This window comes from Callorhinus ursinus, unplaced genomic scaffold, assembly GCF_003265705.2.
Source record: "Callorhinus ursinus isolate GAN/ISIS: 27379988/994484 unplaced genomic scaffold, GSC_fseal_2.0 scaffold17, whole genome shotgun sequence".
NCBI lineage: Eukaryota > Metazoa > Chordata > Mammalia > Carnivora > Otariidae > Callorhinus > Callorhinus ursinus.
In genome coordinates, this window is record NW_027397079.1 from 13,589,974 (window position 1) to 13,609,831 (window position 19,858).

Consider the following 19,858-nt stretch of genomic DNA (forward strand, 5'->3'; position numbering starts at 1 on the left):
AGAGTATATTTTGCAAGTCTTATTTCATTGATTCTGTCCCCATTACTTATTTATTATGTTTTTATTGCTGAAGGACTTTAAAGCAAATCATTTCATTCACAAATACTTTAACGTGTCAGTAAAGACGCTTCATTACTACGTTACTCGTTTGTTTTGAGAATACCACCAGGCCGCTATCACACCTTACACAAGATCAGTGCCTAGTACCAGCTAATGCTCTGTCCATATGGAAATTTCTCGGATTGTCTCGAAAATGTCTCTTCACGGTTTGTTTAAATCAGGATCCAAACAAGAGTCAGGCAGTGCATTTTTTTTTCATCCAGCCTTTCGTATTCTGTGATAGTCTCCTTCCTTTTTAATGTCATTCATTTGTTGATGAGATTCAAGATTTTTTTTTTTAAAGGCCAAGAAATTCCATACAGGTGGACTCCCTTGGAGGGCTGCTGAGAGTGACCGGCAGGTTCTGGTGCCGTCTGCCTGATCTGTCCATTACAGACGCCCTTGGCCTTTTACCCGGAGGCCCTAGTAGCCTCAGATGATTATTGCCTAGACCCGTGATTCCATTAGGAGTTACAAAAGAGTGACTTTCTGAATCCGTCATTTTTTATCAATTCATTAAAATGCCTGTACCTCAGTTTGACTGTAAACCATCAGCTGTGTCCCTCTTTCCAAAGATAACGAAGACGGCAGTTAATTTTGCCACCAAATGAAGGCACAGACCCAGTGAGGTGTCATGGCGCGCAAACCTCAGAAGGGTTGAGGGGAGTGGGTTATCGAGGAGATTTCTTCAATAGATATCAAAATGATCTCTGTGTCATTCAATTTTGGATGCTGGGGATGGAAAAAAAAAAAAAAAATCATGCCCCAGCCATGAGCCCGTCCTCTAGCTACTTGGTAAAGGGCCATATGGTGGAGTATTTTTCTTTACCTCACTTACTATGAAGTTATTCTCAGGGCTCTCCACAGATTTTCTCTATTAGATTATCGCAGAAGGCCACAGCTAATGCTGAGCCTATTTCTCACTTTATGTAAAAGTCAAGCAGACAGAAGGCTGAGAAATCCATTCAAGATTTTACTTGGTGTTTTCTGTCTTCTCCAAGTCAAGCCGATCCAGAAGAATAAAATGTGAGCTGAAATGAGCTTATCTCCCAGAAGGCCCGAGGGCAAATGTAAGGTTCTGGCAAAGAATTAGTAAAGGCTTAGAGAATGAAATAAATGCTTGTTTCAAATATAATTTAAGGCATTGTGGACTAACACCAGCCTAACCTCTGAGAGGATAAAAACAAGTCCATCTCTTAAATGGGTGAGGCCCTTTCCACAATAGCTAGCAAACTGACTCCCGGCTCTACAGTGCCACTAGACACAAAAGTAGCAAAACATTATCTTTACTTGACTGATGAAGACTCTTTTTTGACTCACCCGTGTCACCTATTAGAGCTTTTGAGGAACACAATATTGTTTCTTCGCGCCCTGTGGAACTCCCTGTGAAGACTCTTTCTCTCTCTCTCTCTCTCTCTCTCTCTCTCTCTCTCTCTCTCCACCCCCTTGCCACACCAATCCATAGATATCCATATACTTTTTTTAATGCAGCTATTTAAGTAAGAGGTACTGTGTATGAAAAACTTTCTTCTACTCCTTGCTTATCCAGTGTCTACAATTACAGATAATTTGTCTATTTGTGAATGCCATGCTTCTCAATTTTGCAGTCTCATTTGAGATACTAAAAGCCACATTAACAGGCTCTGGGCACAGAGACGATGGCGCTTTAATATTAGTTCAGCATGTCACCGGACTGTCACGTGACCTTACCCCGTTTCCTCGCCTGTAAAATTGTGATTATAATATTTACTTTTCAGGATTATTGCAGAGGCTGTACGTTATCTGTGGACCGTACCTAGAGCAGTGCCGAGAACATAGAAGATACTCGAGAAACGATCCAATAAATGTTATTTACTACTCTTATTTGTAGAAAATGTTCAATTTCTAGAACCAACGTAAACTCTGTTGTTTCTTTTACCATAAAGCAAATCTGGTCTTGAAGCAAGACCTGCCTTTCCCATGCTCACTTTCTATGGGACAGAGGGCATTTGCTTCCTTATCACTTTGTTTCATTGCTGGCTTGGACCTTGATGATGCTGATGGTCTCTTCCTACGAGGAATAAGAGAGCCAGGTTAAAATCTCTAAAACATTCCCCTATGACGTAGCACAGACTCAAACCTTGGAGATTTGTAACTGTTGCTCAGTAAACAAGGTGAGGTCAGAGTCTTCCTACTCAGAGCCTCTGACAAAGCTGGGGATACTCAGTTCAACCCGCAGGCTCAAACCTACAAGATTTAACCAGTTTAGGCTGTCAGGCTGCCCTAGTCCAAGTGCTGTACTTGACATTATTGCACTTTTGCCTTGTTGTAAAGCCCAAACTCATCCTCTCTATAGGCAGGAATGTGCCTTATCCTCCCCAGTCTCCTAGTTCTAGTCCATTGGTTTGAGCCTTGCTACGTGCTGACAGATTTCCTTCAGGTCCTGGTATTGAGTATCTGAGGGTCACTTTGTTTCCTCTGTCTCTCAATCTATAAGGATGGATGGAGAGTATCAAACCCCTTCACTCCCCTGAGAATCTCTTTGCCTGGTCTGAGATCTCTTGATGCCATACTTTCTGAAGACATCTCCTGGACTAAAGCATCCTTCATCACCTGCAGGGGAAAGTGGTTGCCCAGAACCCATAGGACCCTTCTTGGCATGCAAGTTCCCGGCTTGGCTTTCCTCAATAGGTCCTGTCCAGCCATACCTGAGTGAGCCTTAAGGCAGAACATCTAAATGCAGAACTAATATCTGGGACTCATATGTTATTGGCTTTTGCCGGGGGGGGGGGGGGCATCTGCTTTTGAGATATAGTGGAGAACTCTGGGTTAGGAATCTCTTAATCCATGATGACTCCTCTGCCAATGGCAAGAAGCAAAAATAGACCCTATTTCCTTCCTTTCTTTGGTTTGCATCAAGCACTTTTACTTGGCTCGTTAAAGGAAAAAAACAAAAACTCATTGATGAAAAGCATCTAGAATGCTAATATTGGGATTAACCCAAAAGAAAACCACAGAGAATACAGAATTTTTGTTAATGAAAGGAAGAATGGCCAATAATAATAAATGGCCAATAATCATTATCATAGTTACTACTTCAGAGTATCTTTTTTTCAATTTTACAGGTATAAAATTTCAGATATGTAAGATTATAAGTTCTAGTGACCTGCTGTACAACACTGTGCCTACAGGTAATAATACTGTATTGTGCACTAAAATTTTGTGAAGGGAGTAGATCTCCTGTAAAGTGTTCTCACTTCAATTTTTAAAAAATTTTTGGAATCATTACAGGCACAGACACTACGAACACAAACCACATTCATATATTTTTGTACATACATCTTTTGAAAACTTGATATTAGTTTATAAATTTTTTAACTTCAAAATAAGAAATGAAAAGTTACAGGATCCAGAAAATCCACTTGAGTACATTGTTCTGCTGCTAAAAATGTTAAAAATGTTTACTAAAATTGATGCCTATCGATAATCAGTTGGAAACTTGATCATTAAAAATGATTAAAGACATTCAGTTTTTTTAATGATTTATTTATTTGTTTGAGAGAGAGAGAGAGAGTGAGAGAGCGAGCGGATGGGAGTGGGATTAGGCAAAGAGGGAAAGAATCTCAAGCAGACTCCCTGCTGAAGAGGGAAGAGCCGAACCACAGGGCTGGATCTCATGACCTGAGTGGAAATCAAGAGTTGGTCACTCAACTGAATGAGCACCCCAGGCGTCCCAAGGCATTCATGTTTTAAGCAATTTTTGCAAATATTTTTATTTTTTCAAAGATTTTACAGTTAACTAATTGGAAAGTTCTAGTTTAACTCCTTTCCTTCTCTTGTGATATGAGTCAAATTATTAAATATTTCTGAGTTTCTGGGCCTCCCTCTTTAAAATTGGAATATCGGGGGCACCTGGGTGGCTCAGTCAGTTAAGCGTCAGCCTTTGGCCCAGGTCATGATCTCAGGGTCCTGGGATTGAGTCCCTCCACCGGCTCTCTGCTCAGTGGCGAGCCTGCTTCTCCCTTTCCCTCTGCCACTCCCCCTGCTTGGGCTCTCTCTCTCTCTCAAATAAATAAATAAAATCTTAAAAAAATAAAATAAAATAAGTGAAAGAAAATTGGAATATCGATATAACTGACGACAAAATGTGTTGGTATATTCTGCCATCAGTCTTTCTCAATTTTTCGCCGCCATGAAATGCGTGACACATGACATGTTCATGCACATCACATGCCCTGAGCATTAACTGTAGTACCCATATTGTCTCCCACCTGAGGTATGTTAAATGCAAATGAACATGAACGAGTTCAAGATACCTCAAATATAAAGTCGGTAGTATTTTTTTCTAAATTAAATTTACCAGTGTTTCACAATGAAGATGCTGAAATCTATAGTGTTAAAATACATAATTAATTGGTAAGTGCCAAATCAAATAAGGTGCTATTGTTTCAGTAATTACATGAAAGTGGAAGGTCTAGTTCTCACTATGCAGAAATCTCACTCAGGTAGGTACATATTTTGCAACTTTGGATACCACCTGACAAAAAACAATTAGGAAACTCACTGTTTAATTTATTAATTTGTTACCCAATTTAAATTAAAGATAAATTAAGCTGTGCTCTTTAGTTATTAGTGAGATTCAAGTAAACAGGGTTAGAGAAATAAATAGTATTGAGTTTCTTTGTGCCTGATTTTAATATTGAAATCACTTTCAAAGACAAGCTCCTCATTTGTTCCACTTAGAATAATTTTGGGGAACGCAAATCTCTGAGCCATAATTGATAGCTTTCAGATAACACCTTCATCTCAAATGCTTGCTTATTGTAAAAGCTAACTAGTCTTCTTGTAGGCGTAAGTTCTGATCTTATTGATTCATAAAATGAAATTACCAGTAGTCATTTAAATAAGAATGAGCATTAAAATATGTAAATAAATAATGGCTATATGTGAAATTTCTAAGATATTTAGAACTGAATTATAATTAATGGGAATTCACTGTCAATTTCCATGGCATATTTACTAAAAGGCTACACAGCAATATAATTAAGCTTTTTAAACCACCTAAAATTATTTTTTATCATTGCTGACCTTAGACTTTTTGGTAGAAACTTTATCCCAACCATCAAAGAAAAAAAATACTCTTTTGTCTATCATCTTAAAACTTTAACTTCCTGTGGTTCAGTCCAAAGGATAATGCATCTGCTTAACATCAAGCAGTTTTTAGAACTCTCCTTGAGAATTTTTCCACCATCAGTGATTCATAACCACCTCCTTTATGTGATCGTATGATATATCTTTTAAAGTCTACATTTTAAAGTTATTTCAGGGGCCCACTTAATCAGAGTTACAGAGCCCCGTGGGCTCTCCTTCATCTCTTCTTCACATGCATTTTGTCTCGGCATTCCTGGACCTTGTCTGCTGCTGGCCGCTCAAACCATGGCTTGCCAGCACGCCTCCTTGGCCAAAAGAATAACTCTGGGTTTGATCCATAGCATGCATTTGAGGATTTTCAAATAAATAAAAATAAACCCTATTTTTGGTGAGCTGCAAACGTATGTCCTACAGTAAATGCTTAAAATTATGTGTGTTGGAGGGGAGGGTATTAAAGATTTGTTTATGCTACAGGTTCCTCACTGGCAATTTTTAAATGATATTCGGGAGGTAAAAAAACAAAAAGAGAGAGAGAGAGAGAGAGAGAGCGAGAGACTGCCAGAGAGAATGAGCATTGATTATACAACACAACAGGTAATATTTTTAGATAAGGAATGCAAGTGGAAAGAAGAAATGAAGCCCCCCCCTCAAAAAAAAAGAAGAAATGAAGCACCATGAGGACAGGGATTAGATCCGTTATGTTTGCCACTTTATCCCCTGCACCTAGTGGGGTGCCTGACATGTAGGAGGCACTCAAAAAGTATTTGTTGAAGAAATAAACAAGCAAGGGTCGGGGAATGAAGAGGAGAGAGAGAGAGATAACAACCACAAAATATTATCCTCCTCCAAAATCATGATGCAGCCCATCTGGAAGAAATCCATGGCTCGTTGCATGCAATTATGGTCGTAAATAGCTAATGGAGTTAGCAAAGGTTAACATAAACAGCAGATAGAGTTGTTTTTAAAATAATTAATAATGGCTTCATCCCCGTGTCCATCACTTGTGTTGTCGACTGTTTCCAGCCAACCCTCTCCTTTTACCTCTGCCCTTTGTCTGCCAGGGTGAGACCCAGTGCAGAAATCCTGAAACCAAGAAGGAAGAAGTGACTTACTCGGTGGAACCCAATTATAAAGTTCAACTGTGAAAGTCACAGGGATTATCCTGGAGGTGCACACGAGGAAGAAAACCACCCACAGGATCCTGCCCAGCAGCCTTCCCCCATTTTCAAAGGCGAAATGAAAGTTATTGGGGAGCTAAGTCCTCCCTTTTACTCCTCTACCAAAAACAAAAACAGTAACTAGTGGAGTAAGTGAGCCATCAGATGTGTAAATAAGATGGTTTGGTGGAAACTGGTTTAAGACATTTTGAGGTGGGACGCCTGGGTGGCTCAGTTGGTTAAGTGTCTCCCTTTGGCTCAGGTCATGATCCCAGGGTCTTGGGATCAAGTCCCACATTGGGCTCCTTGCTCAGCAGGGAGCCTGCTTCTCCCTCTGCCTGCGGCTCCCCCTGCTTGTGCTTTCTCTCTGTCAAATAAATCTTAAAAAAAAAAGAAAAAAACATTCTGCAGCTGCCGTCATGGAAGGCAGAAGGCGTGCGCCATGGCTGTGAGCAGGGCCAGCAAGGCAGGACTTCGGTGCTAATGGAATCTGGTTGTCATAAGTACTTGAAATTGTGTGGCATCTTCTGGCTGGGGTTCCTGTCGACGCAGTCCCTGGGGCAGGATTGGAGTGGTTTAATTGGGAAGTGATCCCAGGAAGCCCTCCAAGGGAGGTGGGAAAGTGAGACGGGGAAAGGGGGAAGGAGACAGAAAGCACATTAAAGAGGAGGTTAACTTGGCTACCTTGGGTGCCCTGGGTGCCTGGCATGGACCCCTAACGCGGACCTCTGCCTCCGAGAGGCTGTGTGTGCCGAGCCCTCCCACCCGAGGGGCGAGGAAGCCAGTTCTCGTCTGTCATGAACTCCGTGGCATTTTTGGCTCATCCAGCACGTTTCCCTGCCGCACCCCTGCCTCCAGGCAGACAGGTGCGAGCGCACTAAGAAACCCAGTGTAAGAACTGTGGGCGCCCAAAGGGTGCGGGCGGAGCAGGGGCGCTGCCTCTTACTCGCAGCAATACAACCTTTTCACTTTTTACAAATAAACTTGGTTTCTAATTTCCTTAAATCATGAAATCTTGGGTCATCGACCAATAATAATAACAGCCATGAGAACTGCAGCAGCGAATACGCGGTGCTTGTCTTCAGGGAGTGAGTCTCCAAAAAGGCTGTCAGCGCTTGTTACCCTCACATCTATGTGGGGGGGGGGCGCTCTTTACCTGGCCTTCCAGGACCCTGCCCGCATTGCTACTCCTGCAAACCCCCCTTCTTTCCTAGTTCATTCTGCTCCTGCTCCTTTATCATCTCCCAGCTGCCCTTCATCATCAGGGCTGCTTACCTGCGTCTGGATGATCATAGTCGTCTGTGGGCTGTTCTTCGTGCTTACACCAACCCCTGCAAAGCACAGCACGCTCATGAGCACAAGCGCGCTCATGGCCAGAATTTACAGAGCTTTGTTACTGCCTATGAATCAACCCAAACTTCTCTGACTGGCACACGAGGTCTCTGATGAGGCGCCCGATTCCCCTCTCTCACCTGTTCTTCCATTGCTCCTGCCAAGCCATCCCCTGTGAACCTCCAGCTGCTCAGTCTTTTCACCATTCCTTATTCAGGATTCTTTGTCTCTGCCTCCCCAACCCGTCTGCAGTGCTTCCCCCAACTCTTTTCCTTGTACCAGCTGTGACAAAACTACATCCGTTTTTAAACTGATGGGCTTTTTACATTCTATTGATACTCTTATATCAAAGAAAGACCTTCTTTCTCCCTTTAGTAAAAGAAGCCAGTTAAGCTCAAGGTTGGTAATGCTTGACCAGGGCAAGAGAGCCGCTATGGACTAACTTAACAGGAACAGTTGGGAAGAGGGACCCCCATCCTCTCATCTCTTAATAATGCACAATGTCCAGAGGTGGGGGAGATGACATAGTTACTGAGAAGCATGTAAGTCGGATATAATTGGATTAATTTGATCATGCAAAAGGGGCAATTTCCATGCCGCCATTTTGGTAGGTGACTTGTGGTTCCATTTGGAAAGATTACTTAGCAAACTAGCATTGTTTTTTCTCTCTTCACGCTACAGAGGAAGTGGAGCTAAAAGGCATGGGAAACCACTCTCCAGAGACTTCAGAAGGAAAATAGCATAATCTCTCTGTGATAAAGAATGCAAACACATTATCCCATTGTTAGAGGCAGAATACTCTTTTGAAATGTTAACATTGAAATATTAGTTGGTGTTCCCCGGGAAGATCCTAGTATCAACAGAATGTAAAAAGCTGGATGACACTTTTAGCGAGGCTAAACTCTTAGCAATGAATTCCAGGCTCCCTCAAAATTCTCAAACTTGATATCCCAGAGACCTGAGACCGAAGAAGACCATATAGCCTAGGAATATCTGAGACTGGTGCCCAGTGATTGCAGGGATTCACTCCAGTACCTTACTGCATTCTAAGACCCAAAGCCTTAACGTGATCTTGACTAAGATCCAGTCTCCTGAACCCAAGGATACCATGTGTTGAATTCAGAATTAAGTTGATGTAGAGAAAATAAAGATACGCAGTATTCTATGCTCAACTGAGTCTGTGGATTAAAAGCATATCCAGTACACACTATTATACACATTAATTGATTTGCCTGCTGTTTAGGAAAAGAGAACTTAGTTTTGCCACAGAACCATCCCTGACTGGAGGGGAAGTGTTAAGCAGACCTTAAGATATGAATCCAGCCCCTCAGTAGTCCAGGTCGAGTAACATCTTATGGGCAAAACTCGAATGAAGAGCTGTAAATAGATTACAAGGAAGGCAGTCAGCATTGTTATCTGTTATAATATCAACAGTAATGGTGCAACATCAAAATGTAAAACCCGATATCACAGTTAGAATAGCAATTGTTTTTTAGCTCCTTCCTCTTACAGTAGAGTTTTAAACATATGTGCAAATAAATGGAAGATATCAATTTTAACATTTTTTAAAATTTTTATTTATTTATTTTAGAGGGCGAGAGAGAGTGGGCAGGGGAGAGAGGAGGGAAAGGGAACGAGAACCTCAAGCAAACTCTGCACTGAGCACGTAGCCTGACGCGGGGCTCGATCCCACCACCCTGAGATAATGACCTGAGCCCAGCCCAAGAGTTGGACGCTTAACCAAAGGAGCCACCCCAGGCACCCCAATTTAACATGTTTTTAATTTGCCAGCATTGGTCTACGTACTGGGAGACATCAGTGAACAAAAGATAAAGATTCCCACATTCTACTGGAGAGTGTAGAAAACAAACAATAAACACGATAAATAAGTAAATTATAACAAGTTAAAAAGTGACAAGTGGGGGAAAAAAAGCAGAAAGTGGACCCGAGCACAAGAATCCGAGCAGGGAAGATGGAGTCAGAGCACTGTTTTGAGCAGAGTGAGTGGCATTTCAGCAAAGGCGTGAGGGAGACATGGGGCCAGCCTAGCAGGTAGCTGGAGGACAAGCATTCTGGGGAGAGGAGATGCAGGAACAGAGGGGGGAAACACCTGTGAAGAATCAAGGTGAGGCTAGGCAAGAGGAAGAAGGGAGAACCTTCCCACCACAGCACTGCTTTGATCCCTGGGGAAGGACAGAGGGAAGACCGGTTACCAAGAGCATCAGAGGACACTACAGCTCTGAGGAGTTTCAGCGCCATCAGTGGGGAGCCCCCAGGCACACGCTGCTTATGAAAGAAGTCACACATGCAGAAGAAATGTCTGGCTCCAAAATTCCTGCCTTGCTCAGTCACTGGCTGGGTGGGAACAAAGCCTTGACCTGAGCCTCATGCAGCTGGGAGCTGGGAGCCCAGGTTCTCTTCAAGACCTGGCATGTTCAAGTAGCAAAAACAAGTCGATGAGGCTAGAGCAGAGCGAGCAAGAGGGAGAGCAGTGGTGAGGTCAGAGAAATAAGGGGGTCAGGGGTCAGATCAACCCATGAGACCATGGGCTATTGTAAGGACTTTGGCATTTTACTGAGTGGAATATATTAATGCCAGTGACAAACTCTGGGCAGTTTTGAGCAAAAGGAAGTGACATAATCTTACTCCTGTTTTAGGAATATAAATTCTGGGGGCACCTGAGTGGCTCAGTCCTTAAGCCTTTGGCTCCAGGTCATGATCCCAGGGTCCTGGGATCGAGCCCCGCATCGGGCTCCCTGCTCTGCGGGAAGCCTGCTTCTCCCTCTCCCACTCCCCCTGCTCGTATTCCCTCTCTCGCTGTGTCTCTGTGTCAGATAAGGAAATAAAATCTTAAAAAAAAAAAAAAAAAGGAATATAAATTCTGGTTACTCTACTCTAGATTGTGAGGGGGACAGAGTCAAAGTGGAGAGACTAGTTGGGAGGCTATAACATTGATCCAGTGGTATGGGGTTTAGGTAGCAAAGGAAGGCGTGAGACAAAGCCCAATTGTGGATATAAATGGAAGGTAGAACCAGGGAGATGAGCTGAAAGATTGTACGTGGAATGCAAGACAAAGAAAGAAATCGAGGATGTACCAGTTTCCGAGGGCTGCCTTGACGAAGCGCCACAAAATGCGTGTCTCACAGTTCTGGAGGCCGGAAGTCTGAGATTCAGGTGTCGGTGGGGTCGATCCCTTCTTAGGGCTCTGAGGGAGCATCTGTTCCTAGCTTCTGTTAGCCTCAGGCATTCCTCGGCTTTTTTATACTTGTGTTCCTGCGTCTTCACATTGTCTACAGCTACGCGCATGTCTCTCTGTGTCCAAATTCCCCTTTTTGTAAGGATACCAGTCATATTAGAAGAGGGCTCACTCTAATCTCATTTTAATGTCATCATCTGCCAAAACCCTACACCCGGGTAAGGTCCCATCTGCAGATCCCGGGGATAAGAACCTGAAGACCTTTTGTGGGGGGCACAACTCTGCCGTCATGAGGATGAATTCAAGAGTTTGGCGCTAACCCGCCGAAAGGATGGTGTTGCCGGCAACTGACATGGGGAAGGCTGTGGGTGGTACAGGTTTGCATAGAGTCAGCCTGAGGTGTTACGAGAAATCAAGTGGTAATGGCAAGAGACAGTGATGTCAGTGTGGACAAAGGCTCAAGAGACAACTCTGGGCTGAAGAGAAGACTTTGGGCATTGTTAGTGTAGAGACGGAGTAGATTTAAAGTCACGATCCCGGATGAGATGAAGACTTAGCTAAGGCCCAAGCCCTCTGATACTTCAAAGTCAAAATAGGAGAGAAGAGAAGGAACCGGCAAAGGCGATGGAGGAAGAGTGAGCAATACGAGCAAAAACAAGGAGGGTATGATTTGCCCTGTATTGGGAGCCAATGAAGGAGCAAGTCCTGGGCCATATGTTGTATACATAATACCTCTAATTCCTACAGCCCCACTCAGAAAATGTTATCCTCCTTTGTTCAGGTGAGCCCACTGGGGCTCAGAGGCCAAATGGTATTATGCTTAAGAGCATACCCTGGATGGCCTGCTTTCAGATCCCCATTCTCCTCCCTCATTAGCCCTGCCGTCTTGTGCAGGACACTTGATCTCTCTGTTCCTCAGCTTCCTCAACTGCTGAATGTTAACAATATCTACCTCATGGGATTGGTATAAGGATTACATACATAGATAAATTAAAAGACTCTTAAGAAATGAATTATTTTTAGAGTGTTTTGAACAGTCCTGTTATATGGCAAACACCGTATCGTTGCCTGTTAATTAAAAGTCCCACTGCTCCTCAGTAGCAGAGAGAGGATTTGAACCTAAGATTTTCTGTATTCAGAGCCCCTCTTCCTTCTCTCATCTCACAGTGAACATGACTCTCTCCTTAACATTAACACAGATCAATTAATCTAATTAGGGGAATTGGTCATTTGGAAAAGTGGAGAGACAGGTTTGAAAGGCTGCATTAGAGATGTTTCCCTAAATAGGAAATGAAGTTTTGAGAGGCTACGTCGTCACGTAAACGTGAAAGCAATAAAAGGGAACCGTGAGAGAACCTGAGGTACCTGGGCGTCAGGTGGGAAAGGCCAGGTTTATGAGAGTCTCTCAGAAAAACAGAGGACCTGCTGTAGATGTTCACAGGGCCAAGGAGATAAAGGATTTTGCTTCCTTCCTCTCTCACCTAGAGCTGCCCCTTTTCTTCTCCACCCCTTCACCCTTTATCATCAGGGGGTGGGATCACCAGAAATATCTGTGTTAAGTTCATACTGAAAACGATAGTCAGAGAATCGGGAACCGGTTGAAAAGGATGGAGGCTCAGAACAATCAGCGTCAAAGACAATAGCGAAATCCAGGAGAGTGGCCGTAGGGAGTCATGTGATGGTGAGGAGGCCAAAGGTCATCCAAGTAAAGTTGCAGGAAAGCGCAACGCATCATGTCACTGTAAGATCTGTAAGCACGCAGGACAGTAGATGAAGGCTAGAAGCTTCATCATGGAGAGCGGAAGTGGATGGAATGAGTCATTATAAAATAGCCGGAAGAGAACATTGAGGCCGTGCACCTAGAATCCTAAAACTGTAGGGCTAGAAGGGGCCTGGGGCGTCATCTACTTGAATGTTTTGTACATGCAGGAGAACTGAGCCTCCCCTTGAAACCACAGGGACTTGCCCAACTTCTCAAGTAGTCCCAGCTGAAGGACCAGCATGTGGAAGGGCTAGAGCACATGGAAGGATCCATTGTGACAGGGAAAGGGACTTGACTGACTAATGGTTCTTTTCAAATGTGAAGAAAAACTCTACAGCCTAGATGGAAGGTTCAGGTAGGAACGAAACAACAAAAGGACACTTCACTACCTGAAACGGGAAAGTATCAAACAAGGCACAGGAGTGGAGGAGGGAAGCAGGAATCAGGATCTAAGAAGACTTTGAGAAGTGGCATGATGAACGAAGGGTTACAAAATTTAATATTTGGGAGTGGGGAGACTTTGAAAACCATAGATTAGTTTGTCAAGTAAAAACATTCTGATGCTTATTTGTACGAGGGGAAATAGTATAAATATTTGTGGGTTGTTTTTTTTCTTAAGCTTACTCTTCCACAGTTTTTGTTGAAGAGGCAAAATATACACTAAATTAAGCCTGATTTTATATATAAAAAAAAAAAATCCTTGGATGACTACTATGGTACGGACTAGGGAATTCAGCTCAAAATTTATAGCACTTATATAGAGTTTTTTTCCTCCGTATTCCTTATGTTTGTATTGCAGTAATGAAGAAATATGGAAGCCGTCTGGTGGCCAAATAATATCTGTAAATTCCCATGGATAAAGCTTCCCCTTTATATTTCAAAGTTATTAGGTTCAAGTCCTCTTATGGTTCTACTTTTATTGGTTTTTTTCCCCCATCAACACAATTATTGATTGATTAATTCTTATTGGCTTTCTAAAGTAGAAAAAAAATTATGGCTGAAGTAAAACACTTCATAGAGTGGAAAAAGTAAAGTACATAGAAGGTGAAAATCTGAGAGGGGTGGTAAAACCTTCATTCTAGCCATGCTGCTGCTCTCTTGTGCCCAGAAGACTGGAGACGGATGGGGAACAGGGGAAGCATTTGGCCCAGGCACGGGCTGGGAGGGAGTAGGGTGGCCTGCTTGGGAACTAGTGTTGTTTGTCAGGCTTTTGGCCAAATCATGATATTCAGCACTGGCGTAGCCCTTGAACAGTGTACGGTGTACAAAGCACGTGTCCTCACTCAGCCCGACAGTCTGTGAGCCACATGTGGCAAATTGTGCCTTCTAAGCAAACTGAGGTTCAGAAGTCAAATGATTTGTTCAATATCACACAGCTAGACATGAGAGACCAGAATTCAAACTGAGGTAGGTGGTCTCCCCCTCCCCCTGCAATCCTTTCTTTCTTTCTTTTTCTTTTTTCACTCCTGACCCATGCCAAAGGACAAGTTCCCCGATAGTTATGGCTGGGTGTCTATGGGGCTAGCAGGTCCACCAGTCTCAACCAGGATCCGAAAAGGACTTGGGAAGCCAGGCAGATTGAAACCTCTTTGAAGAAAGTTGCCTTGGCCACCAACAGAAACTAGAAAGCCTTCTTCCCTGAGGTCCCGGATGTTTCTTACCAGCTTTACCTCAAAGGTGACAACTTTTTTGGTTGAAAGGAATAAGTCTTTTTTTTTTTTTCTTAAGATTTCATTTATTTATTTTTGGGGGGGGCATTAGCAGGGAGGGGGGAAGTGGTAGAGGGAGAGGGACAAGCAGACTCCCCGCTGAGCAGGGAGCCCGACGGGGGGCTTGATCCCAGGACCCTGAGAACATGACCTGAGCCGAAGGCAGAGGCTTAACCAACTGAGCCACCCAGTGCCCCTAAAGGACTAAGTCTTGAGTTTAAAAATAGGGACGGAGGGGTGTCCATTTCTCAATGTCAAAGGCAATAATTTTATCCCTTGGATCACATGCGATCTGTGTATGTAGGCAGTTATTTCTCAGATACATGGCGGTCTCCTCTGGGGGATTACACGCCCCCTTGTGTGAAAAGGTTGTTTTCCACGTAACTCATCTCTCCAACATTGGAGACTTCTTCCTCCATGGTCCTATTTCCTCTGGGAAATTGGGGTCTGGTAGGAGAGCCCAGAGCAGGGCTGGAACAAAACTACATCTATAAAATAGGTTTCATTACCCAAACATGATTATTTAAAATGTCTTACTTGAGCCCCGTGAAATTGCTATTTAGAGAAGATCAAAATGGTTGAATGGTGGCAATCTCAAATGCTCAATCTCATAGTGACATGTACCATAATCCCACTTGGAATGCTTACTAAATGGTGGAGTTGGGCCGGATCAGCTTACTCATATTAAGTCACGTAATCTTAAAAATCACAACTCTTTCCATATGTCTAATTTCTAATTTTTAAATCTAAAATGCCCACTAGCTATTGAACAATGACTAGAGAACAGAAGTGAAAATATTTACCTTGAATAAGGTATGGTAATTCCTTTGCTGCTATATAAGACGGCGTTTGATTTTGGCTCTCGTCTTTACAAAATCTTAAAACTTAGCCCTGTTGTTTTCTTTGGAAATTGTTTTTACTCTAATGAATTAAATATACTCCAAAGAAATGTACTGAACTAAGCATTAGATGGTATTTCAAGAAACATGCAGAAACACAGTAAAAATGGATGGAGATTGAGTAAGTCCCATCATTGTACCAGAGGAGGCCCATGGCTCCCGGTGCTCCTGTATGTGCCATACTCATTTCTACCATCATGCCTCTCCTCCTTGCACTGTTCCTGTCACCTTTTGTGACCGCTGCTGTCTATTCTGCCTACCCAGATCTCACTGTGTCCCAAGTCTTTTCATGAAATATTCTTTTATTAGAGCTGATATGCTCTGTTGTCTTGCTCAGAAGTCTCTGCATAAAATTCAGTACCAATTTCTTCCTTAGGCGCACTAACACATTCTGTTACTTAGGATACTCTATGCACATTTTGATTCTTCTGTTTGCTTTGGGGTCCCTCCAGTAGTGCTGGGCTCATCAGCAGAGAGATTGAGGGCCTATATAATGAATAACTATTATTAAAATGTAACAGGTATGATTCCTGTGCTTTAAACATTGACATAATACAAGCCAGCATGAATATCCAAATCTATTGATACCAACACATGGAGGTATCAAAGATTATAGACAGATTACACAAATATTATATAAGCCTTCTAGTATATAATTCTGTGCCAAGAAACAAGTTTTTCATCAAAATAGACAGAAAAGAAGTATTAAATCACTGCCCTTCAGTCAGGTAGTTGGAAATTGGTTGGTTTTTGGAGAAATGGATAGGCAAAATGAGAATTTATTATCAGACATAAAAAGGGAGTCAATAAAAATAGTTCAAAGTGACACTGAATGAGAGAGGAATGGGGACATTCACAAGAGATTATCGTTAAGGGTAGGCAAAGAAAAAAAAAATGTGAGAAAAAGTAGCAAGTCCTTGACCAGCTGGCTTTATGAGGCAAGGAAGGGTTTAGTTTTATTATCAGTGTGGCAACTACTCTAGGCTTCTGACAGCTGCCCCATGGCTGTAGAAGATGAGACGTGATGAGCTGATCCCTGAGAGAGGCTCCCTGTTTTCATTATGTGCTGAACCAGTGGTGAGACACCCAACTGAAGATAACCCATAGACTCAAATTGATTTGAGATGGTATAAACCGAGAAGTGGATGGTTGCCTGGAGGAGTGGATCACACCCACATAAGACCCTGAACTTGGGAGAGATCGATAAAGCCCTGTGGGTATTGATACAGGGAGGGAGCCAAGCTGGGGTCCATAATAAATATCAGTGGGGATAGAAGAGAAAACAATATGAAAGAAAGACGGTGGCTATCAAAGAAGTAATAGGATAAGCAGTAAGGGATGATTCCAGAGGAGGGAATTTCAGAGAAGCGACGAAAGCAGAATGAAATCAACTGTGCCAAAATGACAAAAAGACCACGTTGAACAAGAACTAATAGTTACTGTGATTTTTTTTTTCCAAAAATAAACCTTGTCTCCGATCGGAAAAAAAAAAAAAAATCCAAGTCCTTAGTATGTATGCTTTGGGGAGGGAATGGGTAATATTGAAAACGAAGGTAACTTTATTTTCAAGAATACCTCCTTTTACAAAGAATGATTAGACACAAGCTCCTTCCATTCAGTCAGATGCTCTCCCTGAGAGGAACTTAGGCACTTCTAGAGCTACATTAATCTTTTTCCGGTCCCTGGAGCACCATTACATACAGGCATCGGTAATTTACTAAATTGCATACTCGAAGCCTGAAAGAGTTAATGCGGCTCCAAAAGTGCCTAACATTTACCCAGGGAGTAATTTACACACTGGAAGCATCTGGCTGAATATGGATTCAATTGTTTACTGTACTGTGGGTCTCACGGAAAGGAGGTCACATGCTTTTTCTTATTGAAAAGTTCTGGGGAACAATTTCTTACATTTAAAAAATGTGCACCTCCTGCCACATTTTCCTTTGGTAATCTGTTTTCCTAGGACTAAAAGAAAAGATGTTGCCAGAAATCAGCTTAGATTCCTTGAGCTGCCAAAGCAAACTACTTTATTTTAATTTTACCTTTGTTACCTGAAGGTTGGGGGTTTGGTTTAGAGGGCTGAAGTGATACCGGGAAACTAGGAGATATTTGGGAGCCGTCTTTATTTCCGCTCTGGAAGGGGTCATTCTGGAGATTTGTACAAATGTTTGTATTTTGCCCCTCAGCATACCAGAACACTTTAACACAATGCTGCTTAATAAAGAATAGAAGAATAGGAAGACATTCACACATGAATCAATGCCAAGTTATTCTCAGCCAGAGTGCATCACTGTACATGTTCAGGAATGCTCCGAGGTCCACAGAAGCATCTGAGTAGGTACTAATTTTTTTTAAAAAATTCCCTCTGCACGTTCTCTGCCCAGCACCGTGGACAGTATGTTATACTGTCACATACTCTCACATGGAAAGAACTTGTGACTAAGGAAAGGGGTACTCACAAACGAACAAGATTCGCTAGGACACACTTCCCAGATAGCTTTTAACTGCCGAGATAATCATATCCTTTCCCAGGATGAGTGAAATCCAAGACTTAGTATATAATTGCTTATACATCTCAAGTGGTTATATTCGCAATCAACATCTTCTAGCTCAGCAACAGAAACGCATGATCATTTTTACTAATATTTTGTCCATTGGCTTAAAACATGTAGGGTTGCTAATTCTTATAGTTCCTGGTTTCTTGTTTTTGTTTTTGTTTTAAATTTTGGCTCCCTATTGAGGTCAAAGTTTATTTTACCTTTTCCACAGACTTATTAGGGACAGTAGTTACAAACATACTCAGAGGTTGTAATGTTGGAGGATTCAATTTTTTAAACCATTTCTTGTTATTTATCAACTATATTTCCTACATGATATTCCATTTCCACTGACAAGTCTATATCCACTGGGATTGATTTTTCTAGTTAAAATAATGTTTATTCTTTATATCTACTTGAAAAAAAAAGTTCTATGGGACACAGTTGAGTTTAGTTTTAATATAATAAACTCTTCTCAAAATCCCAAATCTTTGTACTCTGTGTCTGTGGAGTCAAAAAAAAAAAAATTGAAAACCCAATGAAGTGTTTTTTGTTTGTTTGGGTTTTTTTTTTTTTAAAGATGTTATTTATTTAGTTGACAGAGAGAGACACAGCGAGAGAGGGAACACAAGCAGGGGGAGTGGGAGAGGGAGAAGCAGGCTTCCCGCCGAGCAGGGAGCCCGACGCGGGGCTCGATCCCAGGACCCTGGGATCACGACCTGAGCTGAAGGCAGGACGCTTAGCACTGAGCCACCCAGACGCCCCTCAATGAAGTGTTTTTAAAACATGTGATAAGATGCCCCCTTGACCTCTACTTCTTGAAAAGAGAAATAATTTTTTTTCACTCTGATTATCCCAATCTTTGCGAGTATCAATTCTTCCATATATTTTAAGTGTTATTCTGCCTTTTCAGTGATGGAATAATGCTCCCTGTTGCTGCACTCATTCTACCCATTCTTGCTTCTCTCTGTCCCTTTTTACTATGGGTCTCCTAAAGCTTCCTGGAGTTCCTTTAATCCTCCTCGGTTCTTTGCATTTTCCTCTGATCTCACAACAGTTACACAGCATCCCTTCGTTCCTGACAGCCCTCGGGCCACTGTTCTCTCCTTTGGACTCATTCTATTGCTCACATGTTGTATTTAATACAAATACAAGTAAATAAATGTACGCACCAAATTTACCAGCGCATGTATATGCATGTTTCTTTAACTGTGAAATCCAGGGCAAGTAACAGAAAAAAATGTATGCCTATAATAGTCCTATAAAATAAATGAAGGCAGAAATGGCATTATTTTCTGTTTTGTGGATTTTTAGACATTTGCACAAAGAAAGAAAAATTGACTTTCTTTTTCCTCTCTGGAATTCTTGAGACTTGTCCTGGCTTGCTTTGATTCGTGCATTCTGATTATTTGCTCACATTGTTGTGTATACGTGTTTCATTTTATTGTGTATTTGAAAAAAACCTTTTGCAAAGGATTATAAACCACATATTTTTTCCCCATTAACCTAAAGCCAAAAGGAGCAGAGTAGCATGTTCTCAAGCAAAGCAATCTCTAGTAAATTGTGGAGTAACAATATTTGGGATTACTGTGACATTAATGTACCAAGGCACGAATTTTAAAAGGAATGCCAAAATCATATAGGCTTTTGTGGTTGGCTTTCTGCCGAAAAAGGAGTCAAGGTGTGTGTCCCTTTAAAAGGAAGAAATGATTTTGACTCTAAATGTGTATGCTGCTGTGTGAAAGTAAAAATAATTCATTAGAGAGATGATTAGGGAGAAACCTTATAAACAGGAGAACAGAGAAATAGAATTATGCTGGGGGGAAAAAAAATGACCACTTCACAATGGTTGCACTGGCCAGTTGTGTGTGCCGCTAAGGGGAAGACATTGGATAGAGTCTTTAAGAAAAGAGGAAAGAGATGCTCATTCACTTAAGTGTCCTGGTTCTTCACCTGAATCGCAGCTCATCTCTTTCAGAGGGGTAGCAATACATAAAATATGCACTTTGCTGCTTTGAAAAATTTCAGTCGAGAAAA

At 42.1% G+C, this 19,858-nt stretch overlaps 1 protein-coding gene and 1 long non-coding RNA gene across 2 annotated transcripts in view; one reads left to right on the forward strand and one right to left on the reverse strand.

The window, feature by feature from the left end:
• The window catches only part of TENM3 (teneurin transmembrane protein 3), a 1,496,942-nt gene that overhangs the window by 738,942 nt on the left and 738,142 nt on the right, over positions 1-19,858 (forward strand). The gene's annotated exons all lie outside the window — the stretch shown is intronic.
• On the reverse strand, positions 941-9,072 carry LOC112834771 (uncharacterized). Its single transcript, XR_003211026.2, has 3 exons — positions 9,024-9,072; positions 7,662-7,717; positions 941-1,177 (listed from the first exon to the last, which is right to left on the reverse strand). It is a non-coding gene; the product is annotated as an uncharacterized lncRNA (long non-coding RNA).